The 7,720-nt window shown below is 35.7% G+C and overlaps 1 protein-coding gene across 1 annotated transcript in view; it reads right to left on the bottom strand.

The window, feature by feature from the left end:
- Positions 1-7,720, bottom strand: part of LOC103474787 (uncharacterized) — a 14,533-nt gene that overhangs the window by 5,512 nt on the left and 1,301 nt on the right. Inside the window, exon 2 of the mRNA XM_008426010.2 lies at positions 6,414-6,514. The gene's annotated coding sequence lies outside the window, so the exon portion shown is untranslated. The remainder of the gene's footprint in view (positions 1-6,413; positions 6,515-7,720) is intronic.

Raw genomic sequence — 7,720 nt, 5'->3', positions numbered from 1 at the left:
GGGGTCCAGGTAAAGAATACGTCCCTTAGATGAGAGACGAACCAGGTCCACATTTTGTCTATCTTCCTGAGTCCATTCAACCCAGCTGGAGTCATTTGATGAAAAGTTGCAGGGCAAGACCACAGAAGAGCCAAGCAGAGCGCTGACTTTATGTGTCTTACAGACTCCTTCACCTGAATGAATTGCAACAGGTTCATGAAAACAGATCTATCCATCCATCCATCCATTTTCTTGCACCCTTTTTCCCTCAGTGGGGTCGGGAGGGTTGCTGGTGCCCATAAACTAATGTATAGATCAAAATGTATATTTAATGATTGATGTGTTTGACAAGTTTGGTTAAATGTCACTTTTTTCTGTGCATGAGTGACAGTAATTTGGATTATTTCTTCACCAAGATCTTGTTTCTCTAAGTGAAACTCTGAGCATGCTGTAAAAGGTTTTTTCATCGCATCATAAGATTCCTGCAAATTACATTCTGAGTTCTAGAAGTGTACATCTTAGAAAATGCTTGCTCCAGGTGAACAGCCTGCTTAAATATCAGTCTCAGTTAGTAATATAAACTCATATTCAATAAATTAGATATGTGTTTCAATAAAGAGGCAAATTTTTCACATGAGAAGGCTCTTTTCAACATAAACATATTTCACATATAACCCACATTTCTGTATTGTTGCTTTTATTGTTCTGATCTAGTATCTAATCATATTGTGTTTTCTTTAGTGTTAGCTGGAAATTGTCATAATTAGCTGCCTTAAAGGCTGTGAAAAATTGAGCATCATTAATCTACTGTATATAATGTTTCATTTGGTGAATGTAGTTACCGGAAGAAATTAACTTTTCAATACAATTAAAATTTTCTGACCATGACTGTATGTAACTTATGTCGGGTGTCAAACTCATTTTATTTTGGGTCATATCAACATCATAAATGAGGCACAGTAAAGTAATAAAGGAACAGTTGTCCCAAAATTTATTGATAAAACCCAAATGTTCAAACATTAATCAATAGCTGTCTGAGTACTTCTTATAATTAAATAATGTTGAACATATTTTTACATTTATGTAATTTGATAGTTTATAAATAACAACTGATTTGATTTGACTGATTAAAAAAGCAAAATAAGCACACAAGTGTCTTTTTGAAGGTTCTTTTCATGTGGCCCACTAGAGTCTCGAGGGCCACATTAAAAGCTACGGCAGGCTGGCCGCCGGGCTGTGAGTTTGACACATGTGACCGAGACTTTATCTGCTACATCAACCCAGAGGAGACCATGACTCCACGGGCTTGAACACTGAAAACCAATCAGAATCTGAACCGCATTGGCTGCATCACCCTGGACAAAAGTAAATCTGAACAGATGTTTTCTGGTTTTTCCACTTTACCACTTGCCAGTTTTCGTGTTTTTAAAAAAAATTTTATTTGACTTTTTCCAAAGTCTGCTCCACACTGTTTCATACTGACCAAAAAGAAAATGTTAATTGCTTGAATTGTGTTGACTATACCTTTTTTACCACTTATATCTGTTGAGCCTGATATGCCAAACTACATCTCCAAATTCATAAGTAAACATTTTTTTAAACATTATATTTTACATATTTAGTTAACCAACTTGTGAGATTCTGATTCAAATTCAAAAATACTCTATTGATCCCAGGGGCAAAATAAATATTGTTATAACTCAGATTAATTCATATTCTTCAAAGAGTTATTGTAGTTAGTGATGGCTGTTGGCAGGAAGAATCTCTTGTAGTGGTTGGTATTTTAATGTGGTTTTAGATTCATGATGGAATTCTTTAAGCAAAAGTGTATGAAATGGCTTCTTCATGAAATGGAAATAGGATGAGAAAAAACTGCAGTGCGTGGGTGCAGAATGTGGTTACCGGCTGACAGAGGTGAGAACTGTCCTGGTGCTATCTGGACCCATCAGGGCACACTCTTTTTTCTTTCTTCCACACTTTGAATGTTTATTGCTCAAACTGAGTTTTCTTTATTTCTTAAAGAAGCTGTTTAACTTGAACATTACTTTGATAACAATCAATGTAGATATTTTTTTATAGCCAGATATTTTTAGCTCTTTTTTTGTTCACCACCTCCATTTTCTACTTCCAAAATCATTTCCTCCTTAAAAAAGTGGCATACATCTATCCTTTTAGGCAGTTTTTAATCAGTCAGGTCAGAGTAATTTTGACAGCCTTCATCCCTTCCACTCTCTGTCAGAATCTCTTTTTAATGTTTGAGTGAACATTTTTGATTTGATTATATAAAGAGCACTAAGCGACTCTCTGCATTTGGCGATAAATACAAATTTTCTTCTTTCTTGTTAAAATAACTCACAGATGATCAATTCACTGAAACTAAAACCTAAGTGATGAAGTGTTGAAAACTTTAAGGCGCTAACACTGAACAATGGAAACCCCCACACTCACCTAGTGTTAAATTTAACAACTTCCTGTAACACTGGTGATTTCAATGTGACGCAAAAGGTCTTTCAATTGAAAGTACCAATTTGTTAGCTCAGATAAATCCAAGACTATATATTTCTTAACCAAGCAAGACCTCAGGTTTGCTGTTCAAACATAGTACTGGACATGCTGTCTGTGGATATGAGTTATTTCAGGGAACGCTTGAAAGTCAATAAAAGTATTATTACTATAAATAGATCATCTATTTTAACACTGCTCAACACTGTTGAGCACTGTTTAATTTTAAAATAGGACTTACCATTTGAAGAGACACTTAGAACCCAGAGGGCAAAAAAGCGAATCCACTTGTCTGCTTTCATTGTCACCAGTTCACACATTGTCACCAGTTCACACAATGTTTAGCAGCAGCAAGACGAGGCTGCTTTAATTTCTCCGTGCATCATGGGACAAAACCACAAGACCACTATGGCTCGGCTGCATTACTTAGTCACCTAAATACTTCTGCAGGGTTTCACTTTGTACAGAAGTCAACTGAACACCACATCTTTAACTTTTTCAAACTTGATGGTGATCACGTTCGACTTCAAACTTTTTACGGTTTACTGTTTAAACCAAGCAGGTAGTGCAGAAAGGACATAACGTGACAAACGCTCCCTCCACATCCTGTTGAAGCTTGCTAACATTTCCTGAGCGAGGGACCTCCAATAAGAGAGAGAGGTGCGATTTTTAGCCAACTTTCCTGTCCTTTCGTGCCTCACTGTCAGTTTATATGAACAACATTTGCTGATATGCAACACTTGGTTAGTCAGACATAAAAACAAAAAACATTTTAAACACACATTTCTGAAAAGTCTAAAAGTTAAATATAGCATCTCTTTTTCCACTGCTGCGTTCTCTTGTCTCACCTTGGCAGAGTTGTGGTTATTTGTGTCTAAACAAACCAGAAGTTTCCTCTGATGCTTTGTGAGGCCTGGGTATGTGCAGGTACCTCACAGCCATTGCTCAATTTGAGTGGGCACACTTCCTCAGAGAGTTGTTGTTTTAAAAATCTGTGTTTTATATAATTCACAATATTGTTGATCAATTTCTTTTAATAACGAGAATTTTCAAGTAACACAGTCTTTGCAGACTTTTAAAACAACGGCACGTAGATTTTTTGTTTTGTTCCATTATGTCAAACCAAAAGAAAGTCAGAGGAACTTTTTTTGTTTTATTGTTGATTTAAAGAATGAATTGTAATATTATTTCCTGTTTGCTTTTTCTTGAGGAAATAGCTCTCCTTATTGGTTGGTTTCTGACCAATTAGCAGATACATCTACAATAATCATCTCATCTTCAGGAAGTTGCATAAGGTCAGGCATCCTCCAGCACTGTTATATATTTGGTTGTGGTCATCAAGACAGTCCTTGAGGTCAGTTCCTGCATGTTGTCTACGTGTGACTCACCCTGAGCATCTCTGCTTCTGCCTTCAGATGGTTTGGATTCCCCCAAGACCTCAGAGCTCAGACAGTAACATCCCCTGCTCTTCACCTGAAAAAAACCTCTTACAATAATTTGTACCGTCGGAGCTACTCTTATAATCTCTTCATTTGAGTAAACCTGCTGTCTGACTTACATCTGGAAATTTCGCACACGTGCACAATGCAGGAGGGCAAAAACACGATTATTTTACTTCCAATCCACAGCCATACAGCCACTGCGTAACAATTCTGTTAACAAAATGAAACAAATTAATAAAATTGGTATTATTAATTTAGTGCAGTGCGTCACAACAATCGGAAAAATGACACTGACATTTCTTTTTTTAAACTCCTAACCACTAGTATTCTTTTTTTTCTCCCTCCCTGTGTGTCTGCTATGCTACAAACAGACTTGCTGACATGGCAACTGACTGTCAACAATACCACTAATGTATCAGCATTACATGCAGAAACATGAAATCAATTCCCAAACAAAACATTCAGACCACTCCAGTACCATGTTTTCAGTGATACTGCTCAGAGATTATTGATAAGTGATCGTCTCACCTGGATTTCTAGTTATTCTGGTGTTGATGATTAGTGGTGAAGCACTGTATCTCTTTTTCTTTTACATTTTTAGCGCATTTACAACTTGACAGGTAAACTTGATAAAGTAAAAAATGCCTAACCAATTTCTGATGCAAAAAGTTAGAAAGACTACTGACAAACTCCTTTTTTTATCTGATCTGTAAAAATGAAATAGTACCAAACATTCAGTTAACTTGCTCTTGTTTGTTTCTACAAACAAGAGCTAATCCAAATACCCATTTTTGTACTATTTGTACATAGTAGGCCTACATAGCTGTTAGCAATTTCTTTAGCTTCCAACTTTCTTTCTTGTAAACATTCTGCCTATTCTAATCTCAAATCTTACAGAAACACCATGGATGTGATCACTGAACTTGAAAAACAAACACTGACAGTTCTTAAAGAAAATATATTTAATTTTAATTCAATTTCTGGATGCAATGAAAATGTAAAGATGTATCTCTACATTTTTACGAAATGCATATTTTCAAGAAGACAGATGATGCAAATAAACATAGTCTTTAATAATGCATTAGGTCTTTATTTGTATTAAATGCACTTTTCCTGTTACAACCTATGGATGTAAGACCACACTACAAAATATTAAATCAAAAATGAATCCAACAGGTGAAGCGAGGAGCCATCAAACAAAAATACTCCAACCAAATCCAGAGCAGCAGCCTTCATTTTATGATAGACTCCTGGCAGAATAATTTTGTTTAGTTAGCAGTAATGTGTGGGATTTTCCAAGAATGCATTGTAAATTTGCATAAACAATATTTACATTGCCTTATGATAGGTTTTTTTTTTTACCACATGTCAAAGTTTAATTCTGTTAAGGTTTCTTAATTTGGAAAGCTAGAATAATTGGAGGGGATGGAGCTAACAATAAGAAGAGGACTGCGGCCATGAAGATTGTGTAACTTAAGTGACAAATGTAACCAGACAAGACAAGAGGCTCATTTGATCTCAAATTACCCATTACATTTCTGCTGATGGATCGGCAGTGCTGTCCTGTGCGTTGTTGTTACAGGACCCTGAAAAATAATAGAAAAGTATATTTAATGGCTAATCCATAACATCAAACACCAGCAAACCCTAACCTGTTATGCTTGTAAACTTTTAATTTTGAGAGTGGCAGACCGGTACTCACGTTTTATGAAGTAGACAACAGCACACAGAAAAAGGAGAGCAGCCACACCAATGAAGATGTATCTCAATAGTGAAACGTCTGCATATTTCAGTGATTCTTGAGAATAGGGACAAAATGGGTTTTAATTTTCCCAAATTTAAAAAAAAATTAGCTCTCAACCTTATGTATGCAAATATGATAAATTATGTTTCGGAAATGTAAAGATGCTAAGGTGCAGGCTCCCAGATGCAACATTTTTTTTTTAATTAAATTTTTAATCGACCTGACCCAGAACTTTGTCATCACCATCTGACAAAAATAAATATAAAATTACTTTTAAAATACCCTATTACTGATATTTTTACTCACTTTACAGGCAAATGCTTCTCAAGAAACAAAAAAATATTATTTAAAACAAAAAACAACAAAAAGTCCATCTGACGGAGTTGACAATGCATGACAGAGTTGACAGAACTGAAGGTGGTGACAAACTAGTGAGTAAAAAACTGGTTTTCTTTTAAATAAATTTTCACTCTATTTCAGGTCTTTGTTTTATAGTAACAAAAGGAAGAGGATGAAAACAGCATACCTTTGTCTTCGGACAACTTCACTTCAATGCATTGATTGTTCTGCTCGCAGTAGTAAGAACCCATATCAGAGTTCTGGAGCTCATCGATGGTGATTGAGTAATTCCTCTCTGAAGCCTGGAGGGGAAACGTTTTCACTCGCCCAGATCTGGGGTCCAGGTAAAGAATGCGTCCCTGAGATGAGAGACGARCCAGGTCCACATTTTGTCCATCTTCCTTAGCCTGAGTCCAATTGACCCAGCTGGAGTCATCTGATGAAAACTTGCAGGGCAAAACCACAGAAGAGCCAAGTGGAGATCTGATTTCTTGAGTTTTACAACTTCCTTCATGTGAATGAGGATGAAGGATAGTTTGATTAAAAAAAATGCAAAGAAATAAATAATAATAAACTTATGTGTAAATCAAAATGTAGACTTAATGACTGACTTAAGAAAATACATTTAGAATAGGCTATGCTAGTTTTAAAACTTAACACGTCTTGATTGAAATAGCCTAGTTTTAAAATTAATAACTTATTCTGGCCTATTGAACTTTATTTTACTTGTAGTTACAGCAGATCGTTTGCTAAGATCGTTTGATCTGCCCTTTGTGTTCACACAGATCTATGAAAAGCCGTAAAACAGCAGGAGTTCAGGAGAGTCTCCTCTTCCACTTTATTTAGATAATGGGGACAAATGGCTTTAGATCTTGACTTGCAGGCAGTTCCTGGCTTTAGAAAGAGGGTCGGAGACCGCTCCTGGTTGGATGAGTAAAGATACACCTTATTTGAATAAATTAAAGACAAGAATATGCCTTTACTATAAAACTTTCTACACAGAAGTAACAAATTAGATTTGCTCTTGCAATTCTCCAAAGACGTCTTTGGACGTCTTTGCTTTTCTTTCTTTCCTTCTTCTTCTTTCCATTTGTCTCAGGTAAATGAATGTATGTCTCTGTTGTTCTGCAGATTCTGTTGTGATTTCATACGTTGTCTTCTATTGGATTAAACTCTGCAATTCTGTGACGTTGTTATTTTTCTCTGTGGCTACACACGGCCCGCCGAGAGGACCTAGGATCCAAAGAGGAAGATAGAGCCAGACAATTCCAAAAATATACTATAAGTTAAAATCTTCCTCAACATGTGTTTAACAAGACTTTGGGTAAATGTCCTTTTTTCTGCACATGGGTGGCAGTAGTTTGAATTATTTTATCACCAAGATATTTTTTCTTTAAAGGACACTCAGAGCATTCATGCAGTTTTCACAAGATTCCAGCAAATTACAATCTGAGTTCAAGAAGTATATATATCTTGTCATCTTAGAAAACAGGAGAGCAGCCTGCTCAAATATCAGTCTCAATTTGGAATTTGTTTCTCAACAAAGAGGCTTGTTATTTTTTATTTTTTACATGAAAAGTATTTTAAAATAAACTTTTTCATTAAGCCCACATTTCTGTATTGTGTATTTTGTTGTTCTGCTCTAATGTATGTATGTATGTATGTATGTATGTATGTATGTATGTATGTATGTATGTATGTATGTATGTATGTA

This window comes from Poecilia reticulata, linkage group LG13 (genome assembly GCF_000633615.1).
Source record: "Poecilia reticulata strain Guanapo linkage group LG13, Guppy_female_1.0+MT, whole genome shotgun sequence".
NCBI classification, from domain to species: Eukaryota; Metazoa; Chordata; class Actinopteri; order Cyprinodontiformes; family Poeciliidae; genus Poecilia; species Poecilia reticulata.
This window is presented reverse-complemented; position numbering and strand designations above follow the sequence as displayed.